Source organism: Bison bison, unplaced genomic scaffold, assembly GCF_000754665.1.
Source record: "Bison bison bison isolate TAMUID 2011002044 unplaced genomic scaffold, Bison_UMD1.0 scf7180017864452, whole genome shotgun sequence".
Taxonomy (NCBI): Eukaryota; Metazoa; Chordata; class Mammalia; order Artiodactyla; family Bovidae; genus Bison; species Bison bison.
In genome coordinates this window covers 1,647,149-1,660,063 of record NW_011495014.1, presented here as the reverse complement: position 1 = coordinate 1,660,063, position 12,915 = coordinate 1,647,149, and the positions used below count along the sequence as shown (strand labels likewise).

At 38.9% G+C, this 12,915-nt stretch overlaps 1 long non-coding RNA gene across 5 annotated transcripts in view; it reads left to right on the top strand.

The window, feature by feature from the left end:
• LOC105002365 overlaps nucleotides 1–12,915 on the top strand; it is a 574,024-nt gene that overhangs the window by 136,325 nt on the left and 424,784 nt on the right. For 4 of the 5 annotated variants that reach the window (XR_826945.1, XR_826941.1, XR_826944.1 and 1 more), the window contains exon 1: nucleotides 6,505–7,006. The exons of the other annotated variant lie outside the window; for it this stretch is intronic. This is a non-coding gene — a long non-coding RNA (uncharacterized LOC105002365). Of the gene's footprint in view, nucleotides 1–6,504; nucleotides 7,007–12,915 lie in introns of those variants that run through there. 5 annotated transcript variants of the gene reach the window in all.

The following is a 12,915-nucleotide window of genomic DNA, read 5'->3' as shown; positions in this document are numbered from 1 at the left end:
AAGATGATGCTGTGAAAGTGCTGCACTCAATATGCCAGCAAATTTGGAAAACTCAGCAGTGGCCACAGGACTAGAAAAGGTCAGTTTTCATTCCAATCCCAAAGAAGGGCAATGCCAAACAATGCTCAAACTACCGCACAATTGCACTCATCTCACACGCTAGTAAAGTAATGCTCAAAATTCTCCAAGCCAGGCTTCAGCAATATGTGAACTGTGAACTTCCTGATGTTCAAGCTGGTTTTAGAAAAGGCAGAGGAACCAGAGATCAAATTACCAACATCCACTGGATCATGGAAACAGCAAGAGAGTTCCAGAAAAACATCTATTTCTGCTTTATTGACTATGCCAAAGCCTTTGACTATGTGGATCACAATAAACTGTGGAAAATTCTGAAAGAGATGGGAATATCAGACCACCTGACCTGCCTCTTGAGAAATTTGTATGCAGGTCAGGAAGCAACAGTTAGAACTGGACATGGAACAACAGACTGGTTCCAAATAGAAAAAGGAGTACGTCAAGCCTGTATATTGTCACCCTGTTTATTTAACTTATATGCAGAGTACATCATGAGAAGTGCTGGGCTGGAAGAAGCACAAGCTGGAATCAAGTATGCCGAGAGAAATATCAATCACCTCAGATATGCAGATGACACCACCCTTATGGCAGAAAGTGAAGAGGAACTCAAAAGCCTCTTGATGAAAGTGAAAGAGGAGAGTGAAAAAGTTGGCTTAAAGCTCAACATTCAGAAAACGAAAATCATGACATCTGGTCCCATCACTTCATGGGAAATAGATGGGGAAACAGTGGAAACAGTGTCAGACTTTATTTTTCTGGGCTCCAAAATCACTGCAGATAGTGACTGCAGCCATGAAATTAAAAGACGCTTACTCCTTGGAAGGAAAGTTATGACCAACCTAGATAGCTTATTCAAAAGCAGAGATATTACTTTGCCAACAAAGGTTCATCTAGTCAAGGCTATGGTTTTTCCAGTGGTCATGTATGGATGTGAGAGTTGGACTGTGAAGAAGGCTGAGCACTGAAGAATTGATGCTTTTGAACTGTGGTGTTGGAGAAGACTCTTGAGAGTCCCTTGGACTGCAAGGAGATCCAACCAGTCCATTCTGAAAGAGATCAGCCCTGGGGTTTCTTTGGAAGGAATGATGCTAAAGATGAAACTCCGGTACTTTGCCCACCTCATGCGAAGAGTTGACTCATTGGAAAAGACTCTGATGCTGGGAGGGATTGGGGGCAGGAGGAGAAGGGGACGACAGAGGATGAGATGGCTGGATGGCATCACTGACTCGATGGACGTGAGTCTGAGTGAACTCCGGTAGTTGGTGATGGACAGGGAGGCCTGGCGTGCTGAGATTCATGGGGTCGCGAAGAGTTGGACATGACTGAACAACTGAACTGATACATTTAATGCTTTTCAAGTGAGAAAGAAATCCACACTTCCTGAGTGTTCATTACATGTCTTACATGAATTATCTTGTTTAATTTTGTAGCAACCCAATGAGATAGATATATTTTACACTCCCACCCCCCCATTCCTTTTACAGATTAGAAACTGCATCTGAGAGTGGTTACATCATGTGGCCAGACTTACATAGTCAATCAACTGTGAAGTTAGCATCTGTGATCTCTTAAGAAATAATTAGAGGAAAATAGTATTATTTAGGGTTTTCCTTGAAATTTCTAGGACTCATTGGCCCACCATTGAAGGATGGCGTCAAGAATAATGGTTAGTCTTACCATTATTAGTTAGTCTAATCATGGTGAATAGCTACATGATTTTAGTTAACCCATTAGGCCCAGTGAATCACAAAAATTCATGGTCATGATTATTCAAAGTATTAACTGCTCAAGCAAATACTAAGTTCTCTGGCAAAATGATGGTTTTCCTATTGCAGTGGTGACTCAGTGCTCTAATGAACATTGTGTAGACCTTGGTCTAATAAGTGTAAGATATGAATTCCATGGCATGATCAGTATATCGCAGTAGCAGCTTCTGATGCTCTCTTGATGGTAAGCACTATTTATTGTGGTTACAAAAGTCCGTGTGTTTTGCCGTTCAGCAGAAGAGTTTTTAGCTCCTGAAAATGGCAGATTTGGGTCATAGTTTAGTATTCACTTAGAATTTGCCTATGATTTATTTCCATTTTGGACCTGCACCTTGTGGCCACTGTGCTCTTTTGGTTGAAGACATTTTCAGGAATCACATTTGTCTCCATCATGCCACTGATGCTGTAAGTGGCACACAGCTCTGAGGCCCTGTGCTTTTCAAGTGCTTCTGGAAAGTTCAGATCTCTAGAAATGTGTGAATTAGCTGTCTGACTACTCCTACTTTCTTTTACTTTCTCTCCTTCAGTGTAGGTGTGGAAGCTGTGACTTAAAAGGAAAACAACTTGATGCAAAGTCTAACGTTGTCTTTAAAACCTTGAGGGCAACAAGACGTAGAGATGTAGGGCTGAAGTGAAGGGAAAGAATGATAAGAAAGAAGAACAAATGTCTTTTCTATGGTGGTTAAAGAAAACTTAGCAGGGGAGAAGCTAGTCACCTCAGAGCCAGAGAAAACCAATTTTCCATTGCCTTAAGTGATACTGCAGAGCTTCCATAGAGCCCAGTGACCTCAAAGTGAGTTGTAGAATGGAATTTGTATTTGGTAGTGGTTCCTGACTTTCTGTCATAAACAAGGCTGTGACTTTACCAAGGGCTAGAGCTGAGGCTACTTTCCCACTTTTTCTTCCTCCTCCTCCTCTCTTTTCTGCCCATCTGAGCTTGGAGATGCAGGTTATTTGATTGAAAAGTGCAGTTGCCGTGGTGGCTGTTACTCCATTGGCGAACATTTTGTGTTTGCTTTTGGTGAGTGGCAGATACCACCCAGCCCCTGGGTGCTGTGGTTGCTGTCAGTGTCCTACTGCAGGAATGAGATGACTCTATGTGTTTAACGGTTTTCTTACTTTTCCAGGATAAAAAAATCATTAGGAAAGTGACTCAGTGGACTCTGGTTTAAGAATTCTAGAAGGAAAAAAAAAAAAGCGTAACCACAGTTCAGGGCAATGTATCTAAATGAAAAGGAGAGCTATAATCTTATCAAATAAAGAACTAAATAAGACCTAGAATATAATGTATTAGGAGCTACTGTGCTTTCAAATATGATCACACAGAAAAATTGGGAAAATTATTTAAAGCATGGAGCACCTACTTGATGTTAGTGCTTAGTCTTTGCCTGCAAAAGACAATATTTAAATCCAGTTTCTTCTTCCTAAGAATGTTTGGTATTGTACATACTACTGATAAGCAAGTATTTATTAGATGCCTTCTAGTTGTCTAGCATGAAACTAGGCACCATGAAAAATACAGAAAATGTATGAGACATATTCCTCTGCCCATAAGCAGAGTCTGTGTGTGAGATAATAATAGATATCATTAAATTGCTAAAATGTGTAATAGAAGCAAATACCATAGGAATTTAGAAAATGTGGAGGACTGATATGAGGTGAAATATCTGGGATGATCAGCAGGGGGATGTTGGGACAGAATACCTTTATTCATATTATCATTCATACTCAAAGAATGAAAAATTTTAAATCATACCTGAGTTAATCTGTTGTAGTCTCTTCAGCTCTGGAAGCACACAATGAAGATTGTACTTCCTGTTTTCACTGACTGTTGACCTTGTTCACCACCTTTAATCAGAAACAGTCCCGTGGGCCTGACTGTGTCAAAACCAATGAGTCTGATAATAATGTTATTTCCCAGCAGATTCCAACAATGCTACATACATCACCTGAGATTATCAGAGTGAACTAAAACAATTCTAAAACCATAGTAGTTAAACAAAACATATTGTTTTTTGTTTTCCTGTGGGATTTGTTCTGAGGATTTAAAGTGAAAGTGAAGTCACTCAGTTGTGTCCGACTCTGTGCCCCCAGGGACTGAAGCCCATCAGGCTCCAGTCCAATGAACTTCCAGGCAAGAGTACCAGAGTGGCTTGCCATTTACTTCTCCAGGGGATCTTCCTGACCCAGGGATCAAACCTGGGTCTCCAGCATTTCAGGCAGACGCTTTTACCGTCTGAGCCACCAGGGAAGCCCTAATAGAATACTTCCTATAAGATTATTCCCAGCAAACTGATACCTGGGTTTCATCTGTCCCTTAGAACATAACTCCAAGTGAAACTCTAGAGCAAACTGAAGGTTTTTGTAGCAGTGTTTAAAAAATATATATATATGTATTTATATAAATACATATATATTTATATAAATACATATATTATATATGTATAAATATATATATATATATATAACAGATTGAGAATTGATCCAAAATTCATGTCAGTGTTCCATGAATCAGCATCAGTATTTCTTATGTGCTATCCATTGTTTGAAATGACAAAATTAGTATCTGATGAAATCCTAGAATGTGCCCTTAGCATACTCACTAAAGGTCAGTGTCAATGATTTTCCACTTAAACTGGTGAATAATGGATAGATGATTTGGCCAACTAATGAATGGTAACCACAAAAATTAACAAAAAAGCAGAAATAGTGTAAATTTACTAGATGAACTGAAAGTAATGCGGGGCTAATAGTTAAGTTCAGAAATGTCTAGTTCAACCTAGAGTTATCAGAGATGATACAGGTTGTTTGTATGAAGACATAGTATGTTTCTAAAAAACAAGGACAGATCCAAATACTAGAAAAAATTCACTATATTCTGGGGTTAGCCCCAGTGAAGACTAGTGAGTGCTGCCTAACTCAGATATGTCCTTTGCATCTCTAAAGTATTTTGAAATACATATAAATTACCTCATGCCCAGCATGGCCATTGCAGTCCATATCTTCCATGATGACTGGCTTTGCAAATCACATGAACTGTCTTAGCTGGGTCCATCTTAGTAGTTATACATAGACTCAGTCTCAGAATACGTGTAGTCATTGCTCTAAACCTTCTTTGAAGGACAAATGATGCACACTGGGTTAAGTCCTAGCTTCCACAACTACTTTATACATAAAGTAGAAGAAGGGCATAGGCAGAGTTATGGTAGGAAATAGAAAGGGATGTCATTTGGTGTTAGAATATTATCAAAAATGACTTATAGTAATATCACCTACTAGACATAGTTAAGTGCTAATCTTTGATAATGTGAAAATAAGTCATTCAGTACTTATTGAGTAGAATGATATAATGGACTACAAGTAGAGCATCATTCTGGGTACTGGTGCACAAAGGAAAAAATTAGAGATGGAGCTCCTAATGGTGTGGCAGTGCACTGTCTGGCATGTGGGTACTAAGCACGTGTGGTAGAGCCGGGAGCTCTGCTTCTGGGATGGTCTCCCCTTCCACTGAATGGCAGGGCAAAGATGTGCTTCCCCCATGAGCCTGATGTGGACTCTATAGAAGAGAGCCAGGTTTAGGTCATCTTGAAGTGATCCCCACCCAAGAGTTTAGGGGTGAGGTATACTGAGAAAGTGATGTGGGATAAATTATTGCAAGATGGGCCCGAGGAAAAGCACAGAAGCATAAGCCAGAGGAGACAACTTATGTCAGAGAATTATAGCTGGAAAAACCCCACCAACAGCAATCTAAAAATCCCAAAAGCATTCTAGAAGAGGAAAAGCAGCATTCAGATATCAAAATCTAAATATCAATAGATTTGATATAGACCAATCTAAAATCAAAAGATATTAGGCTATTCATCTATCAGTCAAGTGATATCTATTGGATTTTTGCTTCTTTGTTTCTCTAGTCCAACCTGAGGGATCCAGAGGCAGCTCTGTTAATGGGTAAAAAGCCTAGAATAGCCAAGGGTGGGGAGTAAAGAAGTTGATGGCACCCCTGTTCACAAGGGGGCGTTGAGTCCAAGCTTCAGCTGAACGAAGGACAGAAATTTTTAACTGGCTGAGTGATTACATTAAACCAGACTGATCTCTGCTATACCAGAAAGCAACCAGAAAGGAAGGACGATATATAGAGATTTATGAAGGAGACTTGGTGCAAAATAATTTTCTTTCTGCTTTCAACCAGTTGAGACTAGTTTGTGCATTAAACCAAATACAAATAAGAAAAATTTGTATTAAACCAAATACAAATTTCTCTCCAGTAAAATGAATCATTTAAAATCTTTGTAAAGATGTGAAGAAAGCTGAGTGCCAAAGAACTGATACTTTTGAACTGTGGTGTTGGAGAAGACTCTTGAGAGTCCCTTGGACTGCAAGGAGATCCAACCAGTCCATTCTAAAGGAGATCAGCCCTGGGTGTTCTTTGGAAGGAACGATGCTAAAGCTGAAACTCCAGTACTTTGGCCACCTCATGCGAAGAGTTGACTCATTGGAAAAGACTCGGATGCTGGGAGGGATTGGGGGCAGGAGGAGAAGGGGACGACAGAGGATGAGATGGCTGGATGGCATCACTGACTCGATGGACGTGAGTCTGAGTGAACTCCGGTAGTTGGTGATGGACAGGGAGGCCTGGCATGCTGCGATTCATGGGGTTGCAAAGAGTCAGACACAACTGAGCGACTGAAATGAACTGAAAGAGCCTTTAAAAGTGTACATGATACATTGTTAAGCAAGTCTGAAGGTTTCCTTTCAGATAAACAAACTGAATATTTCTGCCCAAGGCTTGTGACTGTTATTCTTTGCAGCAATTAGTACTAATTCAAAGAGGATTATGAGTAACCTGTGAACCACAAACAAGACCCAAAAAACTTGATTACTAGTTATATCCCTACAGCTGCTTCCTTGGACCTTTCATTCTTGGCACTGCTGTTTCCACATTTGCAGATTGGCAGTGATAATGTCTAGAATATAAACCCCTTCCCTTAAAATAGGAGCATCTAATTTGTTTCTCTCTGTGTTCCTAGTGCCAAGAACAGTGCCTGGCACATAAGAGATAATAAACATCGAATGAGTGGCTTTTCTGCCAAACTCACAAGAATACTGTGAAGATCAGATGAGGTGGTAGACGTGACAACATGTTTCAAGCAAGACAGAAGCCAAAGGTATACACCAAGTATCAGTGTGCAGGATGGGGATGGTTTGAAATATCCAGGTGTCAGTGTGCAGGATGGGAATGGTTTGAAATATCCAGGTGTCACCTTTTCCCAGGCACATTTGGCATCTCTAATCATTCCGTGACAATTTATTGGTGTCTGACACCTTTAGTTTTTTGCTTTGATGTGTCTCTTCCAGTCTGTCTTGAGTACCACACATGCTGTAAGTGAGAGGGTCTTAAGTGGAATCAAATAGGAAAAGAAAAAAATTTTGGAACAGAATTTCCTATTTTGTTCCCTAAGAATAAGATATAAGAGAATTTGGGATAATGCTCATGCTACAAAATGAATAAATGTGCCAGAAGACCTGGTTTTTATAGGCATCTAAAAATGATGGTGACAATAATGTAATTCTAGAACAGTGGACTGGCAGACTAGCAAAATATACAGGGAAGCCCAGATGCCAGAGATTCATTGATCACTGAAATGCCACCTGCTAAAATGCCAGAAGGAAGACATAATTAAAATTATGTAATCCGAGGAAGAGTCTTTTTTTTTCCAACTTGAAACTTTCAAAAGTGTTGTCTACAGAATGTGTGTTGTGTGTGTAGTGATTTCCAAAATGATGAAGCAAAAATATTTTGCAAGCCATATTTAGATTGAGACAAGCCAGTCTGGAAGCACTAGGGCTCTTTTCATCCCCTGCTCATTTTTCTATAGCTGACAATGAAAATATACACTTCTGTAACAGCCAGTCTCCTTTATAGCCAAGAGGGTCTTTGTGAAGGATAGTGGACTTATGAGTGGTAATAGAAGACTTACGTATATTACACCTAGTTTCCAACAGCAGATAGACAATGAAATTTGAATGTATCCTGTTAAGAATCTGTGCCTTGGGGTGAGCAGAGAAGAAGGAAGAGAATTCTTTGCCCATCATTTTGAAGTCAGCATTGCGTTTTCACCAAATGCACACACATATGCCTGCACTTCTTTACCCAGCTGCTCCTTCTGGTTAATTTGTTTACTTCTGAAAGCTACATCTTGCCAGTGGTTTTATCAGCCTCTCCTGCTACAATAAATCTACCCTATTACTTAATATGCTGCAGTAAATAATTTGTATTTGTGACTGTAAACAGCGCTGGCAACCTCTGTGGATGATAGGCACTTGACAAAGCCTGCAGAGTCTTTATTTGTCCCTGGCAGACAGAACCCTGCTGTTTGTGTCCTGTATTGAGTGCAGATCCAAAACTGGGAGCTTTATACATTCCGTTGGCAGTTGCCATTTACCACTTTCAACTAAATTTGAAGGCAGCAACTGCTTTAGTTGTTATTTTGTATGTGATTCAGACTTTTTTCATTTTTTTCTTGATGTAATGCAGTGATGAGTTACACAGAATAACCAAGAGAGTCTGCCCAGGTTCAAAGGCCCACCATGGACTATTAGATGAATCCCACCAAAGGGGAAAAAAGCCACCTATTTAAAGGAAGCATTCATCTCAGATAATATGGGTTTTAAAGGATTAAGAACAATGTAGTAATAAGGTTGAGAAAAATTCACTTTCTCATACATCTTAAGATGATATATAATTTTCCAGTTGCATGCTGTGCAGACTACTGCCAGAAGTGGGTTATCAGAATTAACTCCTCTGGCAAATTAGTGTGGGAATAAGAGAATTTGCTCTGCTGCATGGTCTTTTATTTGATATTCAGCACCAGATTTTCTTTGGTTCTTCTTCATTTTTCATTCGCATTTATTCACACAAATGTATATTTGTATCTGAGTACCAAAGCTATAATGATTCAATGCTTTTGTACATGACTTATATGCACTAATTTTGTAATTATGTGCACAAATTAGATGCATGTGTAAAAACAGAAGCACTCAGAAAAGTGTGTCCATTGAATTTAAATGAAATCAGAATTAAAGACTACTTAAAAACTGAACCGATTAAATATTATTCTGACATGAAGTGTAATATACCATTTATTGCTGCTTTGAGGTACCTTTTATTCATTTGATTTGTGATTTGTCAGGGTAAGACATGCAACCTGGGATGGGACCAGATGGGACCAGATGCCATAATCTTCGTTTTTTGAATGTTGAGTTTTAAACCAGCTTTTCACTCTCCTCTTTCACCTTCACCCTGCAAAGCAACTATCTAGGAGTTGTTTCCTGTGACATTGAAGAAGCATATTATTCCCCATATAATATGTACATCCCAAATCAACATAACAGAAGTGAAGCAGCTTGAACTGGTGCTGTTGTTGGCAGTTGCTAAGCTGTGTCCGACTCTTTACGACCCTGTGGACTGCAGCATGCCAGGCTTCCCTGTCTTTCACTGTTTCCTAGAGTTTGCTCAAATTCATGTCTATTCAGTTGGTGATGTTATCTCACCATCTCATCCTCTGCTGCCTTCTTCTCCTTTTGCCTTCAATCTTTCCCAGCATGGGGGTCTTTTCCAATGAGTCGGCTCTTTGCATCAGGTGGCCAAAGTATTGGAGCTTCAGTATCAGTCCTTCCAGTGAATGAATAGTTAGGGTTGATTTCCTTTAGGATTGACTGGTTTGATATCCTTGCTGTCCAAGGGACTCTTAAGCATCTTCTTCAGCACCACAGTTCTAAAGCATCAATTCTTCCGTGCTTAGCCTTCTTTGTGGCCCAACTCTCACCTCCATATATGACTCCTGAAAATAGCCATAGCTTTGACTATATGGACCTTTGTTGGCAAAGTAATGTCTCTGTTTTTTAATATGCTGTCTAGGTTTGCCATAGCTTTCCTTCCAAGGAGCAAGCATCTTTTAATTTCATGGCTGCAGTCACCATCCACAGTGATTTTGGAGCTCAAGAAAGTAAAATCCCCACTGTTTCTACTTTTTTCCCCTTCTATTTGCCATGAAGTGATGGGACCAGATGCCAGAATCATTTTTTGAATGTTGAGTTTTAAACCAGCTTTTCACTCACCTCTTTCAGCTTCATCAAGAGGCTCTTTAGTTCCTCTTCACTTTCTGCCATTAAGGTGGTATCATCTGCATATCTGAGGTTGTTGATATTTCTCCAGGCTGATGCTGATGCTAAGTTGCTTCAGTAGTGTCTGACTCTGTGGGACCCCATAGACGGCAGCCCACCAGGCTCCCCCGTCCCTGGGATTCTTCAGGCAAGAACACTGGAGTGGGTTGCCATTTCCTTCTCCAATGCATGAAAGTGAAAAGTGAAAGTGAAGTCACTCAGTTGTGTCTGACTCTTCGCAACCCCATGGACTGCAGCCTACCAGGTTCCTCCGTCCATAGGATTTTCCAGGCAAGAGTACTGGAGTGGGGTGCCATCGCCTTCTCCGTCTCCAGGCTGAGTATGATGTTAATCATGATCATGATGATGCCTTAGATTCTTTACCTCTGCAATAAGATTCTTTCCTGAAAAATCATATTCCTAGTTTATCGCCAGCCAGGGTGCTGATAGAAATTTAAATCCTGACGTGCATGAAGGATTTGTTTATCATTATTTCATTTTATAATGGACACGGTGAAAGAGTGTCTCATGTATTCATCTTTCTATTCCTTGTTCCTAGCAAACTGGGGCATAGATAATCTTAGAAGTTATCAAATGAATGAGTGGACTGATGGAAGAGCAAATGAGTATGATAGCCTAAGTAATATACAGTTAGGTAGTGACAGAGCTCTCAGGAATGTGCATGTACCATTGATAAGTGTAGAAATTGGCAAAACCACCTTGCAAAATGGTGCGGTATTACCAGCTAAGGTACGCCTAATCTATGACCCCGCATTCCACCGTGAAATATATGTTCCAGAGAAATGTATGGCTGTGTGCTGCAGGCTGTAAGGGAAAATAAGTTCATAACATCATTGTTTCATATATCCCCAAATTGGATTCAACCTGAATGTTCCTCAGTCGCAGAATGGATAAATAAGTGTGATATAGTCATGTTGTAGAATATGAAATGGCAATTAAAATGAAAGATCCGCTGTGGGTCAGTTTTCCAAGTATTATACTTTATCAAATTGTATAGCAGAAAGGAACAGAAAATAGTTTCATTTATCCAAATTTCAAAAATAAGTAAAACTAAGCTGTATTGTTTAGATCAAGTATGCAGGGATAACATGATTAAGATAACATGAAAATTACTACTATAAGTTCAGGGTGATGACTACCTGTATGAGGATGAAAGAGATGTGATTGGAATAGGATATGTGGGTGGGGATCTGGGTGTCAGTGATGTTTTGTTTCTAACCTGATTATCACACTAGTGGTCACTGAATAATTATTGATTAGACTCTATGAAGGCTCCGTGTATTCTCTGTAAGTATACCTCACAGTAAAAAAAGATAAAACCGGTAGAAAGTTTAATTCAACTTATATTACCAGAGTCTATTTAAAATAGTGGGACAGTATATTGATTATGAGCTCTCCCCACAAGGCACTGTTGGCAAAAAGTAGCATTTTTCCCCAGCTTTGCTGAGATATAATCAACATATAACAGTGGATATGTTTCAGGTATGTAACATGATTTTATATATGTATATATTAGGTATAGCCATATGTATAAATAATATGTTTTCCAGAATAAGTTTAGTGAACACATCACATAGTTACAATATTTTTTATGATGAGAACTTTTAAGGACTTGCCTAAATATACAATACAGCATGAATAGTTAACTATAGTAGATCACTAACAACAAATCACTAATAACTTTCTCATGATAACTAATACTCACCAAGTTATTATGATCACTTTTACTGTTAGAATCATAAACCATTAATGTCAGCAGTAGTCCAACCCTTTATGTCACGATTCAGATGATGTCATTGAGGCCAAAAAGAATTGGCTAAGTTTAGATAAATCCAACGGTTAAAGGCCAGAAGTGCCAATCTTAACTCTTTTCAATACCAAGGCATGTTATTCTGAAATTTCTCTCCTATCAATAAAGTTAAGGAAAAATTATGTATCCATCCTTCTCCGTTTAAGTCCAGGCTTCTTCTCTTTGAAGCCATGTGGGCTATTCATTTCATTAAACTTTTGATTTTTGTTTCCTCACTGGCTTCTCTTTGTAGTCTAGCTGCAGTAGGATGGATAGGATGAGCTGAATTGTGTGCCAAATAATCGTGAGTGTTTTTGTACAGAAGAGGTTCAGATAGAGATTGTTATGAAAGATTAAGATCGATGCAGGAGTTCTTCAACATTGAGAAGTCCATTAGACAAAAATCCAAACGTTGCAATGAGTACATTGACATTCCATCCTGCAGCCTTGCTTCTGAACAAATATCCGTAGGATTCTGATGCTCTGGCCCAGAGGAAACAGATTAGATTTAGCTGGTATGAAACACAGTGGGCTGAAGAACCCACCATGAACAAAAAGTTTGTCTGTCCCTGAATTATTGAAGATTTCAGCATAAACTTTTATGAGGTTACAGAATGACCTTAAAATGAAGAATTTAGCTTTTTCTTTTTTAACATGAATTCTGAGTTATTTTTGAATATCAGAAATATTTATAATATGACATTACAAATGTTAACATTTATAAAAGGCACATACCATAGAAACTAAAAGCAAAAATGCCATTTTACACTGCCATAGTTCCTTTAGAATTTCTATAAATGAATAAGTAAAAGTTTTTAGGCCTGAAACTTTAATCACTTGGGATATTTTTATAAAGCCTTTCTATAACATTAATAATTTTTGGTTCAGCTGTTTAATTAAAACTAAACTTTGAAATGTCACAATGAACTCTGCCTAAAAGACTATTTTTGCCAATACTTTTTGTAAACTGGAAATCAATATAGGGCATTTCAGAAGTACTATATAAGACAATGGATCTCAATTTTCTTTAAAAAGAGTTTGAAACACTGGTAAAAAAGACAGTACCATGATAGCTACATTTTCCAATCCCACGTCCCTAAG